The 24,476-nt window shown below is 43.4% G+C and overlaps 1 protein-coding gene across 5 annotated transcripts in view; it reads left to right on the top strand.

The window, feature by feature from the left end:
- The window catches only part of DUSP23 (dual specificity phosphatase 23), a 118,763-nt gene that overhangs the window by 126 nt on the left and 94,161 nt on the right, over positions 1 to 24,476 (top strand). For 2 of the 5 annotated variants that reach the window (XM_030187078.1, XM_030187073.1), the window contains exon 2: positions 22,763 to 22,866. The exons of 2 other annotated variants lie outside the window; for them this stretch is intronic. The gene's annotated coding sequence lies outside the window, so the exon portion shown is untranslated. Of the gene's footprint in view, positions 1 to 22,759; positions 22,867 to 24,476 lie in introns of all 5 variants that reach the window. One more of the 5 variants, XM_030187074.1, reaches the window with a different exon arrangement.

Raw genomic sequence — 24,476 nt, 5'->3', positions numbered from 1 at the left:
TCGCCCGCGACACAGCCTTGCAGCAAGGAGGCTAATTTTGCTGCAGCTTTCCTAAGTTCTCCAGAGTCCCGCCTTCTCTGACGCTACTTCCTGTTTCCAGCAAGGCGGGACGTGTGTGTCATAGGGGACCGTCACAGGTGACTGACGCGGCCGGGGCAAGGAAGGACAGTCTCGGTCGTCTAATATATAGATCTCTTTCAGAGAGGGACGGGGCACTGGAGAAGGAAAGTTGTGGGTTTGTTGCTGCATTGGGCAACCTCAGAATCAGATATGAGTTTGAGGGAAGCCTAGAGGGGGGGAAACATGTGAGGGCAGCCGAATGCGTATGATCTTTTCTAACCTTAAACCTTATGTCGAATAGGGTCTCGCTATAGTCGATGTCCTAATGTATGTTACAATCCAATTTATTACTTAGGAGCCTTCATGCAATACCATAATGTATTCTTCTTTCCTATGTATGTATGCACATGGTGTGTGTGTATATATATATATATATATATATATCATGATCTGGCCCATATATGTTATGTTAGTACATAAGTACATAAGTAGTGCCATACTGGGAAAGACCAAAGGTTAGGGTTACCATACGTCCGGATTTCCCCGGACATGTCCTCTTTTTGAGGGCATGTCCGGGGCGTCCGGCGGATTTTGCCCCCGCCCACGTTTGTCCGGATTTCTGGACAAACGTGGGTGCGGGCAGGCGCGTGTGGGCGGGCGATCGGCGCGTGGTCTCCCGTCTCCTCCCCTTCCTTACCATGTTCCCTGGTGGTCTAGTGACGTCTTCGGGGCAGGAAAGAGCCCCCTCTTTCCTGCCCGGAGCGCTGCCTCCCCTGTCTATCATCCTTCTCGGTCTGGCTGGGGATTCAAAATGGCCGCCGAGAGTTGAACTCTCGCGAGGCCGCTTCAACTCTCGGTGGCCATTTTGAATCCCCAGCCATACCGAGGAGGATGCAGCAGGCAAGGGCAGGCAGCGCTCCGGGCAGGAAAGAGGGGGCTCTTTCCTGCCCCGAAGAGAAGACGCTACTAGACCACCAGGGCTAGACAGTAAGTGAGGGGGGGGGTATGTGATGGGGGGGAGGGGACTATGTGACGGGGGGGGAATAGGGGCGGAACGGGAACCCGGACCTGAAGGGGGCGGGGCAGGGGCGGGGCATGGGGCGGGGGCGGGGTAGGGGGCGTGACATGTGTCCTCTTTTTCAGAGGACACAAAATGGTAACCCTACCAAAGGTCCATCTAGCCCAGCATCCTGTCACCGACAGTGGCCAATCCAGGTCAAGGGCACCTGGCACGCTCCCCATGTATGCACCTTAAACCAATATCATTTGTAATTCTGTTACCCGGAAATGGCAACTGCCATTACGGCAAATGTAAGCCACATTGAGCCTGCAAATTGGTGGGAAAATGTGGGATACAAATGCTACAAATAAATAAAAAAGCCTCGTAAAAAAGACAACTGTTCTCCATGTGGCCTGGCACCAAGAAAAGTGTTTTAAGTGTTTCATCTCAGCCTGTGCAGAACGAGCCATGAAATCTCACAGCTCCTCTCGAGACTGGTTCTGTTGCAGCCAGAAATGAAGTTCTTTAGGGGGTCTTTTACTAAAGTTTAGCTGCAGTTATCTGCACAGGGCCTATAGGAATAACATGGGCCCTGCTAAAGGTAACTCGCGGTAAGCTTTAGTAAAAGACCCACTTAGTACTTTAGTTGCATGCAGGCCACAAGGGGGAAGAGTTTGATGAAGGGATCTTGAGGCAGCATAGAGTACAGCTAGAGAGAGGTAAAGGCAGTGTGTGTTACACATGCGGCCTTCCAGTACCACCACCGCTGCTGGCATTTTGTTTTTGTTTTAAATAGAGTAGTATGTAAAGTAGCAGATGGCATGACTTTTTGCTGGACTTGCACGATGGTAGTTTTTTTTTCCTGGATAGCGTGGAGGCAATATGGATCAACTCTGGGCAGAAAATTGTGCTTCACTCAATGTCAAGAAATCTGTACATAGGTTCAGCACATAGACTTGCCAGAAGAGGCAATGGAAACGGGCATGATGGTGTGCCCAGACTACTGCTCTTCACTGGTTGAGCCACGTAGCTTTTTTTCTGTAGGCATGCTTCTTGTAAAAGTAGTTACCAGGATTTGTACACTAGCTTTGAAGCTCTAATGAGTGAGTGTGAAAGGGGACTCAAACATTTTGAAGGCTCTCGTGCTCAAATGAGTGGGACATACTCCCAGTGAGCGAGAGACAGGGTGCACAGACAGAACCTACATTAAAGGGGGCAGCAAGGGCACCTGCCCTGAACCCCACAGCTACATAGGGTCCACATAGTCTGGCATCTCTGCCCCTCCCTGGTCTACCTTCAAATGTACCTTTCTTTATAGAGGTTGCTGGTAACGATTCTGCTACTCTGCCTGGGGCCAGCCCCTGAGCTTTTCCTCTATCATATCTCACCCCCTCTAACACTACTCCCTATTTTAGCCTGGGTGGAATACATCGCAGCAGCAGAGGAAAGCTCTGGTGCCAACTGCACCCAGGGTGTCATAATTGCTGCCAGTGACCCCCTGTTAAAATATTAAAAACAAGCAAACCACACCCACACACATATTTGAAGATAGACTGGGGGGGGGGGGGGTATGCCGGACCACATGTGGGAGGGGATGGGGAGTGGAGGGATAAATGACCCGCTTGGAGCAGAGCAGAGGGGAAGGAGAGAGAGATGAGGATCAATATGTGGAATATGAGATGGGGAAATGTGCATCAAAGATGTCTTTGTATTATGTTCAGTACAAAAAGGAAAAGCACACAACTATGGAACGCATTACCAAAAGCTGTGACAACAATGTATGACCACCTAAACTTCCGGAAATTACTAAAAACTAACCTGTTCAAAAAGGCATACCCTACCGACCCAACTTAAATGCCTGAACCCTGCAACACAATCAAAACCAAAGAGCGTAATGGACATAACACAACTCTTCCTCTCTACGATTCCCTATTGTGACTGTTACACGTGAACCTTATTCTACCACTACATCACTTTGTAATTGCTCATACCAGAATTGGCGATCGCCTTTACGGTACTATGTAAGCCACATTGAGCCTGCAAATAGGTGGGAAAATGTGGGATACAAATGTAACAAATAAAAAATAAAATTTCTATCTTTTCTCCAGTGTTGCAGTACCTGCTGAGATTGATTTATTGGGTTTCCTAGTTCAGTTTTGTCTTCATATTTCTATTTTGTTGTATTTTGTTCCATGGTACTTGATATACCACATTTCATTAAACATATCAATGCAGTTTACTATGTAACATAGATCAAAACCATACAGACATAATTCTCATAACAAATACAATAAACATACTAAAAATAAAATAACTACATAAAATATCCAGTGAACACGAGGAGGGAGAAGTACATAGCACAATAGTATTTTACCTAATAACATTGATTTTCAGAAATACAAAAGGAAAATTGAAATGGAATCTAAAATTCAAATATTAAATGATTAGAAGACCCCAATACACCATTAAAAAAATACAATTATTTAACACCTTCATCCATGTTCCTGAATAAATAACCACGTCTTTGGCCTTGATTTGAATTTAGAGTATGTTACTTCTTTATATAAATCTGTTGGTAAGGAGTTCCAAAGTTTTGATACAGTACAGCTAAAGACCGTATGATGAGATGAATCCAACCATACTTGCAAATAATACCCAGGAGATTTTGCTTCAGTTCGACCTGTGAGCAGCATTTGATATGGTCGACCATAGTTAATTGCTCATAAAACTTGGAGATAAGTATTACAGGATTGGTATTGAATTGGTTTAGAAACTTTTTAATTCATAGAAAATATGTTAAGATGAAAGGAAATTTATCAGATGCTTGGGGTTCCATAAGTGTCCCCTTTATCACTGATTCTTTTCATTGTGTTCATGAGCACTCTTGATTCTCTTTTTTTTGGCTGCTGCTGAAGTTGTCTACTCATAATAATGATGATCAAGCACTACCACTTTAATCCTTATTTTTTTATTGCATTTGTATCCCACGTTTTCCCACCTCTTTGCAGGCTCAATGTGGCTTACAATACATCATGGATAATGGAAGTAAGAAGAGATTAGATATTTGGTATTACAGAAGGATTTTGGGTTGCATGGTAATAGAATACATGATAGTAATATAACAGTAGGCATTGTTAAACATTTCTGGATGTAATCCTTATGTCAATTATGGTCTCTCTATAGTCGATGACTTAATGTATGTTACAAGCTAATCTATCACTCAGGAACTAATATGCAATACCATAACGTATTCTTCTTTACCATGTATGTATGCACCTTAATGCAATGCCTTTTGTAATTCTGTTACCCGGAAATGGCAACCGCCATTAAGGCAAATGTAAGCCACATTGAGCCTGCAAATTGGTGGGAAAATGTGGGATACAAATGCTACAAATAAATAAATAATGCAGGTGATATTTTTATCTTGGTACCAGTACATAGTAATTTGACTTATACATCTTGTAACTGAGTGCATAGAGAAGCCAAAAGCATGGGCATTGGCTTCCATGTTATAGCTAAATACAAGTACAACCATGGTTCTCTGGTTCACTAATCAAGTGGACAGTTTGCCTGAAAATATTCAGATTGTACTAAATGAGAAGTGGACAGTAGAGAAATCTTCCAGAGTACTGGAAGTGTATCAACACTTAAACAATGGGTAAAATTGATGTCAATATAGTTATCAATAAATCCTCTGCATTCAATAATAAACAATCGTATAAATCTTTATCAAAAAATGTTTTTGAAATTGTTCCTCCATCATACACTAAAACCTATATTAGACACAGCATTACTACAAGCCCAAACTATCCCATACCATTACAATACATACAGTAATCAATCTTAGCCCTCTTAACACAGGAGACCTTCAAAGATGTTCCCAAATATATGTCCCAAACCCTCAGTTTAAGAAGTCCAAGCAAAAGCAAGCTTCATATAAAACAGTCCTGTATAGTGGCAACTGCTAAAGTACAAAGCCAGCAAATGTAACTCATCTGTAAAAGTTGCTCAATCCCAAAGCAAAGCTTGCAAATGCAGATGCACCGAGGCACAGGAAAGTTGCACCCTACATCTCCTGTCAAGTTCCATTCACAGAACATTGCGTTGTTCATAATTCTAGTTGTATAATATATTCTCAAGATCTGACATGGTCCATGTTTTGCAAATACTGTTCTAAACATAAGGGAACCCCACATGCCCACATCTATTTATTTATTTAGATTTTGCTCACACCTTTTTCAGTAGTAGCTCAAGGTGAGTTACATTCAAGTACACTGGCTATTTCTCTGTCCCAGGAGGGCTCACAATCTAAGTTTGTACCTGAGGCAATGGCGGGTTAAGTGATTTGCTCAAGATCACAAGGAGCAGCAGTGGGATTTGAACTGGCCACTTCTGGATTGCAAGACCGGTGCAAGACTAGGCCACTTCTCCACTTTTCTAAAAGCTTTTAAACCAAGATCAGACCTAGTAATTGCAACCCAATATCATCAGAAATCAGGCAGTAAAAGCACCATCAACACCGCTCCCTGGCACGGAGTCGGCTCAGCAAAATGCCAACACGTGCGTATGGAAGATGCTAGGTTTCCAGAGGATAAATCTCCTGCCCTTAAACAGCTGACCAGTCTACTTCCTTGTTGAGTCCATAAGGCTCAACAGTTCTCAAATGAAAAATGTATAGATCAATAATCTATTCAGGAAAGTTTTTCTAAAATTGAGACAGCTGCAAACTGTTTGACCTTATTTTCATGAATTTCATTTCAGGCTGCTGGTTCAGAGTCTTATTCTGGCCCAGTTAGATTATTGCAACTTGCTGTATTTAGGTATTTCAGGAAAATCGAGGAATCGCCAATAGTTGCTCCAAAATATGGCAGCATGTATGATTCGCAGAATGAGGAAGCTACATTGGCTTCCACCATAGGCACAAATACGTTTAAAATCTTGTATCATTTTTTAAAAATTTGGCAAGGTTTACTACCAGAACAAGTTGTTCATTTGGTATCCCATTCCTGTAGGCTGAGTTTTACACGTTCATTGCATTGTCTGGACCTAGTTGGTCCTGCATTTAAGGGAATAAGATTTAAAACAGGTTTGCAGAGTTCTTTTTCATACTAAGCTGTTCAAGTGTGGAATAATTTACTGTTAAATATAAAACATCAATTTTCCTATTCATTATTTCTGAAGGGTTTTAACATTTTTCTCTTTAAGGAATATACTGCCGGATTCTATATAGTGTGCCTAGAGATCCGTGCTGAAATCCAGGCATCTTCTATAACAAGAAAGCAAAGGGGCAGACAATCCGCAAACTCCAAAGTGGAAACTGTACAAAGCAGATCGTTAATAAACCAAGATATATTTTATTGATATAACAGAGTTAAAATATGCATACAATAGCCCATATGCACCTGCCCATAGCATGCTTCACTGTAGTGTGAGACTCTGTATTGCATGGAGGAGGAGGGGTCATAGAGTCTGGGTGCATGATACACTATGAATGCATGCATGTGTAGTGTAGTGCAAAGCAGGTACAACACATAGACAGTGCACATGTGTCAGTGCTTTGACTTTGGAAATAGATCTTCTCACTCCCCTCTTTCTTCACTCTAGTTTGCTCTTGGCCATGTTTCTACAGAAGAGGGAGAGAATGTGTGCAGCAGAGGACATATTTGGATTTAGTTATAATTTGCAGCCTGATGACAATGGCCTGACCTGTTTCACTTTGAAGGATCGAATCATGTTCAGCAACTAGAAGATTACATCAAATCTAAATACAACTTTGTGGTGGCAAACCATATGCCAAATACATAAATTCAAACTTAAAGCTGCTGAAAGAATTGGCATTGATTACAACAAAAGTGAAGCAATTATGAAAAATAATTGATGACAATGGATCCTCAGAAGCTTAGCTACAATTGGGTGGCAGAGCAGGTGGGGGGAAGAGGGGTTGGTGGTTGGGAGGCGAGGATAGGGGAGGGCAGACTTTTATACGGTCTGTGCCAGAGCCGGTGATGGAAGGCGGGACAGGTGGTTGGGAGGCAGGAAAAACTGCTGGGCAGACTTATACGGTCTGTGCCCTGAGAAAGACAGGTACAAATCAAGGTAAGGTATACACATGAGTTTATCTTGGGCAGACTGGATGGACCGTGCAGGTCTTTTTCTGCCATCATCTACTATGTTACTATGTTTTAAAAAATCAGTTCCCATTGACAATCAATTTTGCTATAGTTTGATTTATATAATCTAAATTACATAAATTTCCTTCCAGCTGAATATTTAATATCATTGCTTTGGACTCTTTCCGTTGTTTTTAGTATTTTGGTTTTTGGTAGTTTGTATTTGTTACTTAAAGTGTTAAATTAGACAAGGACCCATGGTGCTGTAGGAAGCACTGGGAAGTACTTTGTGTATGTGTACAAGTGGTTTCATTACTAGTGCACAGCATTCCAGACTCATCTCTGTGATTCTCAGCCAGATTTTCAGAATGTCCATGCATACTTGATCCAATATATGTATATTTAACTCATGCATATTCATTACAGATACCCACTGGCTGTGAGGTTTCCTGAGGGCAGGTTTGGGAACCACTGTTCTAATGTTTGATGACAGTTCCTGCGCCTCACTTATTTTCTCCCCCCATGCTGCTCCTATTCTGCTTTCTTTGGGGACATAGAGCTGGTCCCCTACACAGTCTAGGTCCCTACTTCAGTCCCCTTATGTGCCCTCTCTGTAGGTGCTAGGGAGCCTTCCTCTGCCTGCAGGGAGCAGCTCCCTCTGGGCCACAAGCACCTGTGTACTGTACATCTGCGCACAAACTTACTATGCCTGAATTCTTGGAGCATCATATAGAAAAACAGGATAAAAATGTAGAATTTACAGAATTATAATTACAGAAGTGCCACTTCTACAAGTCCTCCTGTTAAATGAAATAATCAGCAGGTGTATCTGTCTTGGAAAGACAGGCCACACTGGGACTAGAACCCAGAAATCCTAGGTCTAACCAGATGAGTTGTGTCTGTTAGTGCTGCTCCACTTCACTCATGCATAATAATGGCTGTACTAAGGATAGGCAGCCAGAAAAGGTTTGTCTTTTCTTGTGTTTATGGAAATTTTCATTTTATTTGGAGTTTTCTGGCTATTTTGTTGTTTTTGTCAGTTTCCAGTAAATGTAGGCACTCTTTGGACTTCTGCGCATTATAGGCTAGATTTTATATATAGCGCCTAAAACAATCGGTGCCGAAAAAGTGCTATTCTATAAACTGCACTTACAGTTAGGTATGGTTTCTAGAGTAGTGCTACATAAGTATTGCCATACTGGGACAGACCAAAGGTCCATCAAACCCAGCATCCTGTTTCCCACAGTGGCCAATCCAGGTCACAAGTACCTGGCAAGATCTCCAAAAAAGTACATTTTGTGCTGCTTATCCTAGAAATAAGCAGTGGATTTTCCCCACATCCATTTTAATAATGGTCTATGAACTTTTCCTTTAGAAAGCCATCCAAACCTTTTTTTTTTTAAACCTTTTAAGCCAACTGCTTTTACTACATTCTCTGGCAACGAATTCCAGAGTTTAATTACATGTTGAGTGGTGAAAACTTTTCTCTGATTAGTTTTAAATTTACTACTTTGTAGCCTCATTGTGTGCCCCCTAGTCCTGGTAAACAATTCACATCTGCAGGTCTTTTTCTGCCGTCATCTACTATGTTACTATGTTACCCGTTCCACTCCACTCATTATTTTATAGACCTCTATCATATCTCCCCTCAGCCGTCTTCAAGCCGAAGAGCCCCAGCCGCTTTAGCCTTTCCTCATAGGGAAGTCATCCCATCCCCTTTATCATTTTTGTTGCTCTTCTCTGTACCTTTTCTAATTCCATTATATCATTTTTTTGAGATGCGGTGACCAAAACTTTGCCGCAGCCAGTGACCAAAATTTTGGCGCACTGACCGCTGATCATTGGCGATGAATGCGGTAAGCCCTGTTTAGCATGCATTAGCATGCTACTTGCGCAAAGAGCCCTCAAACACGTTGTTTCACGCGCTCAAGGGCTCTGATCATGGGGCAATAGCAAATGCCGGTGCTAGTATGGCGCTAGCAGCCTCTAGCGCCGGCATTTGCTTTTGGTCATCCGCCTGCTAGGGCTGTACTGGGACTGTTGAACTTTGCAGAGACTGGATACCAAATTATGCGCATTACACCAGTGCATTGAGGAAAGACCTGAAAGGGATAGGCCCCATGGATGGTGCTGTATCTGTTACGCTATCCACTGAGGATGAGAACACTTTGCAGGATTTGACTGACATCACAGGAAGTCAGACACTCTGATAGCCCAATTATGATTAACCTTTCTACCTTTTTACTGCCTCAGACACAAATACTGCGGCTGCAGTATTGACCCAGAAAAGAGAAGGAATGTACAAACCCCTTTTGGTCAGCCAGTTTCACACCCACAGAGCTGGGATTTACAGATTGTGCGAAGGCAGTAGTAGCCTGTGCCATGGCTATAAGGAAAGCATCATACATGGTACAGGATAAACGACTTATAGTTTATGCCACCCAAGCTTTAAAAGCAGTACCATATACAAAAAGTCAATCCCTTTAAAATCCCTCAAAAATGGGATGCAGGGACGTATACCAAAAGCGAATACTATGAAACTCTCTACTAAATAATTTGTGAAGGGACACAGGCCCAGATGCATTAAAGACATTGGTAATTCCCGTTCCCTACCGATTCCATAGCGAATCGGTAGGGAACGGGAATGCATCAACGATAGGGAATGCAAATGAGCTACTCGTTGTAGCTCACTTGCATTCTCTAGTCCTTCGGTACCTGAGTCGGAGAATCGGGACGTCCCTTTAGATTAGGCTCCTCTTCCTGGTCTCTTCAGCCAATCAAAGCGGGCTTAGCTGGCTGTTGTCAGCGAAACGCGCTCTGATTGGCTGAAGAGACCAGGAAGAGGAGCCTAATCTAAAGGGACATCCCGATTCTCCGGCAACCAGGAAAACATAAAAGTTTTGCTGTGGAGGGGCGGCGAAGACAAAATAGAAGGGGGGAAAAAACACCAGCGCCGGCAGAGCTAAAAAAAAAATGCGAAAAAAAAGACTTCTCTCAGAAGCGCAGGGAGAGTATGTCCTTAAAGGACGCCCCTCACATGCGCTCCCTGCTTTTTTTTTTTCTTTTTTACCTTTTTTGGGGGCCCTTTTCCGATTCCCTCACAGGAGCCCTAACAAGAGGTCAGACATCTCGTTAGGGTTCCTATGGTAAGGGAATCGGAAAAACGGTAGTGCAGCTCATTATAATAGCTTTTCAATCATTTGCATTCCGTTTTCGTTGCCTGCTACCGTGGCAGGGAAAATGCCCTTAGTGCATGCCCGGAGTGAACTACTTGCGTTTTAAACTGGCTGGAACCAGTTTAAAACGCAAGTTGTGGGCTTGTTAGGTTTTGTGCATCTGGGCCACAGAGAGTTCAGCAGTAGTATAGGTTGTTTCCACAGCCAAGCTGCTTACAGTGAGTCTGGCCGCGACAGCGGCTCACTAGCAAGCTCTATGCATCATGATTTACTCTCTTTAAAGTGTTTCCTCAATATTTTTTGTGTAAATACACCATTACAAACTTAAAGTGAAAGAAGTAAAACAATATTACTTGCTTTTGGTATATGTCCAAATATAAATACAAGGAGAACACTCCTCTGAGGAGGAAGAAAACAGCCTTATAAACACAAAACTTAAACTTGCCTGGCTGTAACAAAACACATGTGCTATATCATGTGCACTGCAATAATAGTCAATCAAGACCGAACTTATCTGAGTCCAAAGTTCTGTCAGTATTCTCAGACGAGATTTCCTGAGATTAGTCACGCCCTAGGACGTGACTAATCTCTTTCACTTTAAGTCTGTAGTGGTGTATTTACACAAAACATATTGGGGAAACACTTTATCATGATGTATAGTGGAGTGGCCTAGTGGTTAGGGTGGTGGACTTTGGTCCTGAGGAACTGAGTTCAATTCCCACTTCAGGCACAGGCAGCTCCTTGTGACTCTGGGCAAGTCACTTAACCCTCCATTGCCCCAGGTACAAATAAGTACCTGTATACAATATGTAAGCCGCATTGAGCCTGCCAAGAGTGGGAAAGCGCGGGGTACAAATGTAACAAAAAAAAATATAGAGAGCTTGCTAGTGAGCCGCTTTCGCACTGAAAACCAGCTTGGCTGTGGAAACAGCCTATACTGATCTCTCTGTGTACCCCTTCACAAATTATTTAGCATAGTAGAGAGTTTCATAGTACTCGCTTTTGGTATATGCCTCTGCATCCCAGTTTTGAGGGATTTTAAAGGGATTGACGTTTTGTATATAGATTTTGTTTGTGTCTCTCCCACGGATTTCGTGTTTTTGCATTAGAAGCAGTACTGGCATTACCAAATGCTTCATGGTCACCCACTAGACTTGCAAATTATATGGCACTGATAGAATTGCCAAATGTACAAATACACCCCTTTCCAAAGGCAACCCCCGCAGAAGCATTGCTACAGGCCTCAGAAGGGCCTGTTTAGGGAGATAACCCACAGTGTGAAGATGTTTCTAAATCTCTATTGGTACATTCTGAACCAATGAAAAAAGGGATAGTTTTGCTCATTGATGGTTCTGCTAAAGGCAACTGTTTAGCCCCTGAGGCTGTTGGATTTGCTGTCCTTAAAGCCAATTTGAAATCAGATATTCCTCCCACAAAACCATTATATTAGCAGGCTTTAGACCCGATTCTCCAAACAGGCCAATCAACTGAAATGATGGCTTGTGCTGTTGCAGTGTTACTTATGTTACAGCGTATCACTATTTACTCTGATTCTGCATATGTTGTTGGTGCCTTAACTACATACCTGACTCTGTGGGCTAGGAGGGGATTCATAGCAGATTCTGGGACACTGTTGACACATCAAGAGCTTTTAATGTCCCTATTTAAACTACTCTTAGAGAAAAAGAAAATTAATACCACAGTTGCAATTGTGAACTGTTGTGCACACACCCAAGGGAAAGACTGGAAAGGAGATGTTGATGCCCCTCTACAAGTCTTTGGTGAGGCCCTTGCTAAAGACGTAAAAAGACTGGAAGCGGTGCAAAGAAAAGCTACAAAAATGATATGGGATTTGCGTTGCAAACCATACGAGGAGAGACTTGCTGACCTGAACGTGTGGTGGCTGCCCCTATATAAAGGATCTTTACTGTTGCTATAACTTCTCCCTTTGCCATCTTAGTAGACAGAGATCCCCACTGGCACCACATCTGTACCTTGAGACCCTGCCTATAAATTGCTACTTCCCCCACTTTGCAAGAGGGCACAACATGAAAAACTTTTACTTACACTGTATATTTGGGTGAACATTCATTTTGACTTTTGCAGTACTTTCTATGCTTGTATGGTTTTATGACCCTGGATGCTGGACTGTGTTATGGTTGAACAAAAGGAGGGGTAGATAATGAAGTATATGACTCCGCTTTGCTAACTCAGGAGTTGTTTGCCAAGAATCAGTGGTACCGGTTTGTGTCTGCCCATGTCAAGGCATCATTCCCTAATGTCTCTTGTGTTGCTTGTTCATTAAGGTTCACCTCTACTACCTTTATGTGTAATTTCTACATTTCCTCTCCTCTTTCTTATAATGCCTCTTATCGCAATGCATGTGTGTTGGTTTGCCCTTTCACTTTACAATCTTGTGAGGCACGTTCTTGTAAAACAAGCAACTGCCATGTTCCAAGTGCATACTGTTCATTCTTCTCAAGCTTACTGTTATGCCAGTCGTTCTACCTACTACTACTACTACTACTATTTAGCATTTCTATAGCGCTACAAGGCATACGCAGCGCTGCACAAACATAGAAGAAAGACAGTCCCTGCTCAAAGAGCTTACAATCTAATAGACAAAAAATAAATAAAGTAATCAAATCAATTAATGTGAACGGGAAGGAAGAGAGGAGGGTAGGTGGAGACAAGTGGTTACGAGTCAAAAGCAATGTTAAAGAGGTGGGCTTTCAGTCTAGATTTAAAGGTGGCCAAGGATGGGGCAAGACGTAGGGGCTCAGGAAGTTTATTCCAGGCGTAGGGTGCAGCGAGACAGAAGGCGCGAAGTCTGGAGTTGGCAGTAGTGGAGAAGGGAACAGATAAGAAGGATTTATCCATGGAGCGGAGTGCATGGGAAGGGGTGTAGGGAAGGACGAGTCGCATGCCTGGTCTTACAACACCTGCTACCTCTCCGCTTTGTATTGCTACTGTTCAGACATCTTCCCAATGTTCTACAGCTCTTTCCCGTGTGCGTACACTGTTTTCATTTTCTCTACTCATTGCAGGTATATGGCTGCCTGCTAATGTTACTGTTACCTTTACTGGTGGATGTCTGGCTTTGACACTAGGCTTCTGCAATGGATCTCATTTTTCTGCTATAATCTATTCTGTTCCCCTCATTCTCATGTCAATCTCTTATTTAAAGCTGCTTCTGCTTCCTGCCCTTTTTGTTACTTCTTCAAATTTACTGGACAACAGGTAGGAAACCATCCCCTTGTACTTCTTACAGCTTGCTTTTGTTTAATGGTACCCACAAACTCATGGATATTTTTTTGGCAGTGTGGCTTCAAGATCTATGATCAACTGCCTGGTCACAATTGCCTCTCCTATGCTTGTAATGCATGATACTAGCATTTACAAGCATTTGCATGATACTAATATCTCTCATATGCTTCCACCGCCTCTGCCCCAATTCCTTATCCTTCTTCCCCCCCACCCCAGAAGAAAAAGGTCTACTTTGCTGATTCTGATGTTCCAGGTGAATTCCTTTTGTTTTCAAAGACTGAGACATTCTGGGCTTCACTTTTTGCACCTGTCCAAGCAGCTGCAAATGCCAAATGGATTTCAAAAATTAGGTATGATTTAATGCTGTCAATTAATTCCACTACTGAAGGTTTAAATGACATCTGTGAAGAGCTTGCTGCCAATACCCAACAAAACCGTATAGCCTTAGATTCGCTGCTTATAGCATCAAGTGTATGTGTTATGTTTAGCCCATCCTGATATACTTATATTCCCTCTTCCAGAGGCCCTTCAGGTAATTTGACAAAAGTGCTCCAACAGTTGCATGAATTGAGAAGGTGTATGGAAACTGAAGCTAGGCCTGTTGATACTACTTGGGACTCTTGGTTTGGATCTATATTTTTATGGTTTGGGAATCTGGGATATGCAGTGAAAATAGTGTTGCTTATTATTGTTAGAATATTTTTATTCCTGCCAGTCATGAATTGTCTTTCACATTGTTGCCTTAACGTCTGTAAAAAGCATGGAGTAATGCAGAACATATTTGTACAGATGAGTCAGATGTGCAACACCCATTGTTAATGTCTTATGTGTAAGGATACCCTTTCTTTCCTTTCTGTCCTTCTAGGACTCTATCTCTCTCTTTACATACTAGCATAGGCACCCGGTATAAGAGGCTTGGACAGCAGGATGGATCAGCTGTTTCTATAGAAATGCTAAATAGTAGTAGTAGTAGTTCTCCGGCCAGTCCCGCTGCTCTGGGGGGTTTAAATAGCAGCAGGCTGCAGTGAAAGCCATCTCTAGCCTTTTGTAACCAGTTGTAATTTGATTACCTGTTGGGAGAGCAGAGCAGGGGGGATTGGTTGGACGTGTCCTGGGTTGCCACGAAGATATTTAACTAGGCTGAATTCCTGCACATGAGCACTTCATACCAAAGAGACTTGCACTGACCTCTGAAATTTTAAAAGTGCTAAAAATAAGTTTTAAAAGTATTTGCATTAAATCTAATTGCAGAATTTAGGTGCTAGTAAGTGGGCTTGGTATGCTATCTACTCAAATTTGCTCAAGCCATATGCAAATTAGTCCATTTTTGGGAGGTTCTCATTTGCTTATTTATGGGTAAAAATTGTTAGAAATGTTTACAGCCTTAATGTTAGGGCATGGCTCTGATCAAAAATGTGAAATTTGATCAAAAAACGAAGGGTTAGCTAGTGTTTTTGACTAAAACTTCCCATTAGAGTGTCTGTATGTTAATCTGCATTCAAATAGAGCTCTCTGATTGGATGAGCAGCTCCTGTTAGAAAATCTGCCCGGGAACAGAGAGGAGAGGAGAGAATCAATGGGTGGGTGGGTGTGGATGGCTGGAGGGGGGGGGCAGGGGAGAGGAGAGAATCAATGGGTGGGTATGGATGGCTGGAGAGGGGGCAGGGGAGCGAAGAGAATGGGTGGGTGTGGATGGCTGGAGGGGGGCAGGGGAGAGGAAAGTTGCTGGACATTGATGGAGGAGAGGGAAGGGAGAGAGAAGAAATGCTGGACATGGATGGAGGGGAGGAAAGAGTGAGGAAGGAGATGAGATGAGGGAAAAGGAAGAGAGAAAAACTGCACAGGGATGAAGAAAATAGGCAGAAGCTGGATCTACTGAACAGTCAAGTCTGCTGAGGACCCAGCTTTTATTTATGGATGTAGGACAAGAAATGAAGAAGAAAGGCAGAAAGTAAAGAAATAAATGGAAAGGAAGCCCTGGAAACGGAGGTAAGAGGACAGATAGCAGCAGAATCGGATACTGGGCCAGCATGATCAGAAAAACAAAGTCACCAGACAACAAAGGTGGAAAAGATCATTTTATTTTCATTATAGTGTTTGGAATATGTCCACTTTGAGAATCAGGTGCTCAACATTAAAAGTTTATATTTATTTACTTATTTATGGCATTTTATCCCACATTAAACATGAATTAGGATGTTTTGTGGCTCTACATGAGAATTTTCATATTGTTGACAGTCTGCATTTTCCGTATGGGTGGTATATTGGTGTATTAGGTTCTGCCCAGTGTAATATTTATGGTACAGTAAGGTTCTGAGTGTGTTTTTGCACAAAGTTGTGCATAGTGTTTTGCAGTTGAGCGATTGTGGTTAGTATATGCTTTGAGCAACCACTTTATTCTTTGACATATGATACATATCTAATATCTAAATTTAATAAAAGGTATTAATTGTGACTTTTATTTTTATTTTTTCTGTGTTGACAATTATGGATTTAAGCCCCACCCCTAACCCCGCCCCCTTTAGCCTCCCCAAACAGTTGGGCCACCGACTGCCTATGCATACTAGGATTTTAGGAAGAAGAAATTGAGGGCTAATTAAGTGATAATCTCAGTTTTAGTATAGTAGAATGTGTTTCCTAATTGTACTGCTCAGGTGGTGTTCTGCCTTTTTTTTCTCCAGCCACTGTCATCTGCTTTGCCTGTTATGATCTCTCCTAGTGGGCTCGGTGGGCTTTTATCCCCACTGAGAGCACTCTTTTGAGTGGGTTTAAGGTCTACTTGTAAGATTCTTCATCCCACCTGGCCTGTGTGACATCCTAATCCATGCCGGTTTCTTTGTCTAGGACTCTACCTTTTAACTGGCTCAGACTGACAGTGTCAGTTTTCCGCCCCTAAAACAGGGAGAAGATTGTATTGTCAGAAAGGTAGGCCAGACTAACAAATAACAACAACCAGATAGGAGATTCCACGCAGACCCGTGTGTTACATAGTTTTTGATAAGCAGTATAAATAAGAATATCCAAAGGGGCAACGTGATCAGTATGACTGGTGCTGGTGAAGACAAGCATAGGGTGAGACACCCTGAGCATTGCAAATGATGGAAGTGTAAGCTGTTCTATAAAAGAGAACCCCCAGACCTAGGCTGAGAGGAGTTGAGCAGAAGTTTAGGAAGCTAAACCTTCTCTTTGCTCCTAATTTTAATTCCCTCTTCTCTTTGTTTTAGTACCTGCACTGTACTACTACTACTACTTAACATTTCTAAAGCGCTACTAGGGTTACGCAGCGCTGTACAAATTAACAAAGAAGGACGGTCCCTGCTCAAAGGAGCTTACAATCTAAAGGACGAAATGTCAAGTTGGGGTAGTCTAGATTTCCTGAGTAGAGGTGTAGTGGTTAGGTGCCGAAGGCGACATTGAAGAGGTGGGCTTTGAGCAATGATTTGAAGATGGGCAGGGAGGGGGCCTGGCGTATGGGCTCAGGGAGTTTGTTCCAAGCATTTGAGGCAGAAAGGGCAGAGCCTGGAGTTGGCGGTGGTGGAGAAGGGTACTAAAGGAAGGGATTTGTCTTGAGCGGAGGTTACGGGTAGGGACGTAAGGGGAGATGAGGGTAGAGAGGTGAGGAGGGGCTGCAGATCGAGTGCATTTGTAGGTTAGTAGGAGAAGCTTGAACTGTATGCGGTATCTGATCGAAAGCCAGTGAAGTGACTTGAGGAGAGGGTTGATATGAGTATATCGGTCAAGGCAGAAGATAAGACATGCAGCAGAGTTCTGAACGGACTGAAGGGGGGATAGATGGCTAAGTGGGAGGCCGGTGAGGAGTAGGTTGCAGTAGTCAAAGCGAGAGGTAATGAGAGAGTGGATGAGAGTTTGGGTGGTGTGCTCAGAGAGGAAGGGGCGAATTTTGCTAATGTTATAGAGGAAGAAGCGACAGGTCTTGGCTATCTGCTGGATATTCGCAGAGAAGGAGAGGGAGGAGTCGAAGATGACACCAAGGTTGCGGGCAGATGAGACGGGAACGATGAGGGTGTTATCAACTGAGATAGAGAATGAAGGGAGAGGCGAAGTGGGCTTGGGTGGGAAGACAATAAGTTCAGTCTTGGCCATGTTCAGTTTCAGGTGGCGGTTGGACATCCAGGCAGCAATGTCAGATAAGCAGGCCGATACTTTGGCCTGTGTTTCCGCAGTGATGTCTGGTGTGGTCTGCTTTTAGATTGCTGAATGCTGACAATTAAGTGAGAGAAAAATAAAGAAGTTTGATATTGACGCTGACAACCAGTTTGTGGTAAACCCTCCACCTGGGAGAGGTGAGAGGAAGAAGTTATTCCCTTAGTGAGTGTCCAGAAAGAGCAGGCCCACCTTCTGAGACAGTAGCTTCTTTGAGACAGGTGTTCACCTAGTTGCTCATTATGAGTTTCAGATTCAGATGGAAGTGAGTGGTTACGCTTGATTCTTAAAATCTGACTAAGCCTACCATCAAACTATGTGGATGAAAACTAGTGTAATGAAGTAGTATATTCTTTGCTTCTTCCTTGCAATACAGGGTAATCTGAATGGTGGAAGATTGTCTATAAATTCGAACATCCAAAAAGAATCAATCGATTGGGCATTACATTTTTGAAAACCGTTCATATGGATATACTTCAAAAGTTGCTATATATAGAGGGGCATAATTGAACAGGGCGCCCGAGTTTTCCTGAGGGCGTCCTCGCAGGACGTCCCACGAAGGGGCAGGGAAATCTGTATTATCGAAAAAAGATGGGTGTCCATCTTTCATTTCGATAATACGGTCAGGGATGCCCAAATCTCAACATTTAGGTCGACCTTAGAGATGGTTGTCCTTTGTTTTTGACGATAATGGAAACTGAGGACGCTCATCTCAAAAACGACCAAATCCAACTCATTTGGTCGTGGGAGAAGCCAGTATTCATAGTGCACTGGTCCCCCTGACATGCCAGGCCACCAACCGGGCACCCTAGGGGGCACTGCAGTGGATTAACTGATGCACTAACTGAACGGAAAAAGCCCTTCCCTTACTGATCCCTTAGCAATTCGGAAAGGAACGGGCATGCAAATGAACTGCTCGCTGTTAGCTCATTTGCACACGATTTCCTTCCTAAGGAGGGGAAACCAGTGCAGAGCAGCCAAGTGTTATGCGTGTATAATAGCAATCTACAACCTTAAATAAATTGCTGTCTACAACCTTAAAAAAACAATACAAGTCCAGGTGAAAATGTCCAAGTGTTATTGTTATTATTACATTTATATCCCACATTTTCCCTCTGATCGCAGGCTCAAAGTGGTTTACAAAGTCTGTAGTGCAAGCTACAGTACAAGAAGAACAATTATACAAATTGAGAATAAGACATAAAATAACAATTAAACATCAAAAAGGCAAGAGATAATAACAGGTAATTATTGTCCTTGGATCTGAATTTATAGTAATAGTTAATGCAGTTAAGTTAAACCTGGGGAATAAGCCCTCTTAAATAATACTGATTTCAACAATTTTTGGAAGTTCTGGGTAGATTTTACTTGTTTGGGTAGAGCATTCCATAATTGAATGCCTATGTATGTAAAGTTGGTGGTGTAAATTGATTTGTATTTGTTCATCAGCGACGTCTTGTTTTTTAGTATGGGTGAAGGGTGTCCAAGTGTTGCCACCTTCGCTATGCCTCTATCCCTGCGATGGGCAGTTGAGGATATCCAAAATGTGTATGTTTCTGTGAGAAAGATGTCCATGCCTTTGCTATGCCTCTGACACCCCCTTTATTTATTTATTTATTTATTTGGATTTTGGATCACAAGTAGCAGCAGTGGGATTTGAACCGGCCACCACTGCTCTAACCACTAGGCCACTCCTCCACTCCACTCTCTTGATATTTGGCCATCTCTATGGGAGGGGGGAATTCAGGACGTCCAAAATGTTTGAAAGAAAGACATCCACGCCTTCGTTATGCCTCCGCTGACACACACACATCTCTCCCCCCAGGGACCTGCATACTGCTGCGATGGACCTGAGTATGATATTTAAGGCTGGAAAAAAAAGTTTTTAAAGTTGTTTTTTTGAGGGTGGGAAGGGGTTAGTGACCACTGGGAGAGTCAGGGGAGGTCATCCCCGATTCCCTCCAGTGTCATCTGGTCAGTTCGGGCACCTTTTTGAGGCTTGGTCGTAAGAAAAAATGGACAAAGTAAAGTCGGCCAAGTGCTCATCAGGGATGCCCTTCTTTTTTCCATTATCGCTCGAGGACGCCCATCTGTTAGACATGCCCCAGTCCCGCCTTCGCTACGCCTCCGACACGCCCCCGGGAACTTTGGTCATCCCCACGATGGGAAGCAGTTGGGGACGCCCAAAATCGGCTTTCGATTATGCCGATTTGGGCGACCCTGAGAGAAAGACGCCCATCTCCTGATTTGTGTCAAAAAATGGGCGCCCTTTTCTTTCGAAAATAAGCCTGTTTGTGTCGCTGCCGAAGGCGTCAGGGAGGCTCCCATGGCCACTCCCTGTGTTTGCTGAATGAACTGCCCAGCAACCCAAAAATAATTTTTTTCAATGACTAAAGTCGCCAATTGCATCAAGAAAGAAGTAGATATTCTCTGAGATTCTGCCAAATAGAAATGCTCTTGAGAGAAAATATCTAATGAGTTTAAGCAGGGTAGTTTAGCAAACACTTTTCCAAGAGCACTCTTAGTCTGAGATAACATTGTCAGGTGAGGATCCAGTACAAGTCCAAGAACCTTCAAAGAGGATTCCAGAGTAAATTGCTTATCATAAACTTCAAGCAGATTGAAACATTAGTCGATGATCTTAGCCATAACAATTTAGTCTCTTCTGCATTCAGTATCAAGCAATATTTCTTAATCCAGACGATTGTGCAGACCTGGGTTGTCACATTGGAGACATGGTTATTACAAAAATATCCTTTAAAATCAGCATATGTGACATGTAGGACTGTGCTGGTGAAGTTATGCAGGAATCAGTGTACTTTGAGCATGGCAAAAATGGTGACATAAGCTCGTCTGGAAAGGGATTTTCACATATGAATTGCATTAGAGGAAGCCTGCATGGAGATATGTGCTTTAACATCTTCTCAATATTGCTACAGCATCCTCAACTTGTATTTTAAGTAGATAAGGAAGGTACCAGGAGCTAACTAACTCTGGAATGTTAGGAATTTAGAGAAAAACTCTGTAGCTGGATGGGACACAGAAACAAGATAGAAGGTAGAGGCTCAAAGCTGAGGGAGAGAAATATGTGGAAGAGGATAAGGATAAAGCTGAACTGTTTAACAATTATTTCTGCTCTGTGTTCACGGATGAAAGGCCGGGGGTAGGACTGTAGAAAACAAAGGCTAATGGGAATGGATGTATGGTAGACCAAGACCCGTTTAAGGAGGACTGTGTTCGTGAGGAGCAAGCGAAACTAAAAGTAGACAGAGCGATGGGGCCTGATGGGATACACCCGAGGGTGGTCAAGGAACTGGGAGAAGTTGTGGTGGCTCCGCTGACTGACCTCTTCAATGCTTCCTTAGAAACTGGAGTGGTCCCGGAGGACTGGAGAAGGGCGGATGTGGTTCCTTTGCACAAGAGTGGAAGTAAGGAGGAGGCTGGGAATTACAGACCTGTCTGACCTCGGTGGTAAGCTAATGGAAAAGCTACTAAAGCGGAGGATTGTGAGATTTCTCAAACTGAATGGAATGCAGGACCCGAGGCAGCATGGCTTCACTAGTGGCAGGTCATGTCAGACGAATCTGACGGACTTCTTTGACTGGGTGACCAAACAGTTGGACGTGAGAGGGGCGACTAATAAATAAATTGAGTGCCCTCGGTATGGGGACCTAGAGTAACATAGGGTTAAGAGACAGAGGGTAGTGGTAAATGGAGCTTGCTCTGAATAAAAGGGTGTTGTCAGTGGAGTACCACAGGCTGGCTCTTTTTATCGTCTTTGTGAGCGATATTGCAGAAGGACTGTCTGGTAAGGTTTGTCTCTTTGCGGATGATACCAAACTCTGCAACAGGGTGGACATCCTGAAGGGCGTGAATGACACGAGGAAGGACCTAGCGAAGCTGAAGGAATGGACTGATATTTGGCAACTAAGATTTAATCCCAAAAAGGTGCAGGGTCATGCATTTGGGTCGCAAGAATCCGAGGAAATGGTACATTATAGGGGGTGAAGTGCTTAGCACTTCACCCCCTATAATGTACCGTTTCCTCGGATTCATTGGTACAAAGGAAGAGTGGGACTTGGGGGTGATTGTGTCTGATGACCTTAAAGCTTCTAAACAATAGAAAAAGTGATGGTCAAAGCCAGAAGGATGCTTGGATGCATAAAAAGAAGGATGACCAGTAGGAAAAAGGAGGTGATAGTGCCATTGTATAAATCTCTGGGGAGGCCCCCATTTAGAGTACTGTGTGCAGTTTTGGAGACTGCACCTACAAAAAAATATAAACAGGATGGAGTCGGTCCAGAGGACAGCTACAAAATTACTAAGCGGTCTTGAACACAAAAAAATATAGGGACAGGCTTATGAACCTCTACATGTATACGCTGGAAGAGAGAAGGGAGAGAGGAGACATGATAAAGATGTTCAAATATCTCAAATGCATAAATGTACAGGAAGTGAGCCTTTTTCAACTGAAGGAGAGCTCTGGAAAGAGGGGGCATACGATGAAGTTAAGAGGGAATAGGCTAAGGAATAATCTAAGAAAGTATTATTTCATGGAAGGGGTGGTGGAGGAGTGGAATGGCCTCCGGTTGGAGGTTATAGGGTCGAGGACTGTGTCAGAATTTAAAAAGGCATTGGATAAGCAAGTGGGATCGCTTAGGAAAAGGAAGAGTTAGGAGTTACAGAGTTGGCAGACTAGATGGGCCATATGGCCTTTATCTGCCATCATGTTTCTATGTTTCTCTGTTTCTATGTGGGAAAGATTATTCTGGAACATGGGTGGAATTAGTGACTAGATGAAAAATGATTGGTGATATAAGATAGATAGGCATATGAGATGGATGGGACATACAGACAGAAACTTATAAAAAGAAGGAACCACCCTTAGTCCAGGGGGGGGGAGTCTAGGGGGTGGTTAGAAAGCTGATTATCACCTAGCGCCCCTGCGCCCCACTTCTAACCTTTCTACTTTTATGTTTTAGTAGGTGCTTGTATCTTCCCTTGCTGTTGATACTTGTCTGCTGATTGAAGTAAGAAAATAAAGAGAATTGTGCTGAAGTTGACAACCGGGTGTGAGAGAATCATTTGGGTAAGTCTTCCCCATCACAGAGGTGGTGTGAAGAGGGTATCTTCACAGTGAGTGTTCAGGTAGGCTGGTCTTGCTTGGAACAACTTGGCAACCACGAAGGGAAACAAACTATGCAATCGCGCCTGCTGAGTGTCAGTCCTCATGATTTAGAAGGTTCCCTGATTCGCCTGAAGCCTAGGTCGCCCGCATTGAGGGACTCCTAAATCATGCACTGTGGAAAGAAAAAAGGTGATTCTGATGCGGACCCGTATTTCCAGTCAGAATACCTCGTGTTTTGGTCAAGAAGATCCCAAAGAGGTAAGTTTTTATACTTTGAGTTATTTGTACTTGTTGCGGTCAGTGTAGTATAGGGTTTATTACTTTATTTTGCTTGCATTTTGTTTTGTACCTAAGTCCACTTTGTTATACTTTAGTAGTAGCAGTGGTCTTATGGGTTTGCTGAGTGTACTTTCAGACTCATTTTCAAAAGAGAAGGATGCCCATCTTTCGACACAAATCGGAAGATGGGCGTCCTTTCTCTCAGAGTCGTCCAAATCGGTATAATCGAAAGCTGATTTTGGACATCCCCAACTGCTTTCCGTCACAGGGACGGCCAAAGTTCAAGGGGGCGTATCGGAGGCGTAGTGAAGGCGGGACGGGTGTGCCTAACACATGGACGTCCTCGGCCCTAATGGAAAAAAAAAAGGGCGTCCCTGACGTGCACTTAGACGACTTTACCTGGTCCTGTTTTTCTTACGACCAAGGCACAAAAAGGTGGCGGAAATGACCAGATGACCACCGGAGAGAATCGGGGATGACCTCCCCTTACTCCCCCAGTGGTCACTAACCCCCCTCCCACCCTCAAAAAAAACATCTTAAAAAAATATTTTTTGCCAGCCTCAGATGTCATACTCGGGTCCATCACAGCAGTATGCAGGTACCTGGAGCAGTTTTAGTGGGTGCAATGCACTTCAGGCAGGCAGACCCAGGCCCATCCCCCTTCCTACCTGTTAACATTTGTGGAGGAAACAGTGAGCCCTCCAAAACCCACTGTACCCACATCTAGGTGCCCCCCTTCACCTGTAAGGGCTATGGTAGTGGTGTACAGTTGTAGGTAGTGGGTTTTAGGGGGGGGGTTGGGGGGCTCAATGGGTGTGCCTAAATTTTAAGCACGAGAACAGTGTGTGCATATATTCTATAAACTACCCCTACTTTAGGCATATAGAATCACGCCAACCGCATGGTTTTACAGTACATGATTTTTAAGGCGCCATATATAGAATTTCCTCCTCTGTCACTTTTTAGGACTGTAAACACTACCACCACAGCATCCCCAGAATTGGGTGGCCCAATGAGCAGCGTGCTGGTGTGGAAATCAAATAGCACTTGTCATTAAGCCACTAGTCTAACTCAGCTGCAATCATTTCAATGTAATCATTAAAGTTGTCTCCTCCTTTGGGCCTTCAGCATGATCAGAACTAGGGCTGGGATCCTGGCAGCAAGAGGTGCCCTCCCTCCTCTTCCATCAGTGCTGCCTGCAAAATGGCAGCGCCCAGCCCTGCTCAGTCCATCCTGAAATGCGCTAGGCGGGGCTTCACCCCTGGGATGCACTGGGCAGGGCGCCGCCATTT

The sequence above is a fragment of the Microcaecilia unicolor genome, chromosome 14, assembly GCF_901765095.1.
Source record: "Microcaecilia unicolor chromosome 14, aMicUni1.1, whole genome shotgun sequence".
Lineage (NCBI taxonomy): Eukaryota > Metazoa > Chordata > Amphibia > Gymnophiona > Siphonopidae > Microcaecilia > Microcaecilia unicolor.
Note: the sequence above shows the minus strand (reverse complement) of the source record. Positions and strands in the feature narration are given on the sequence as shown.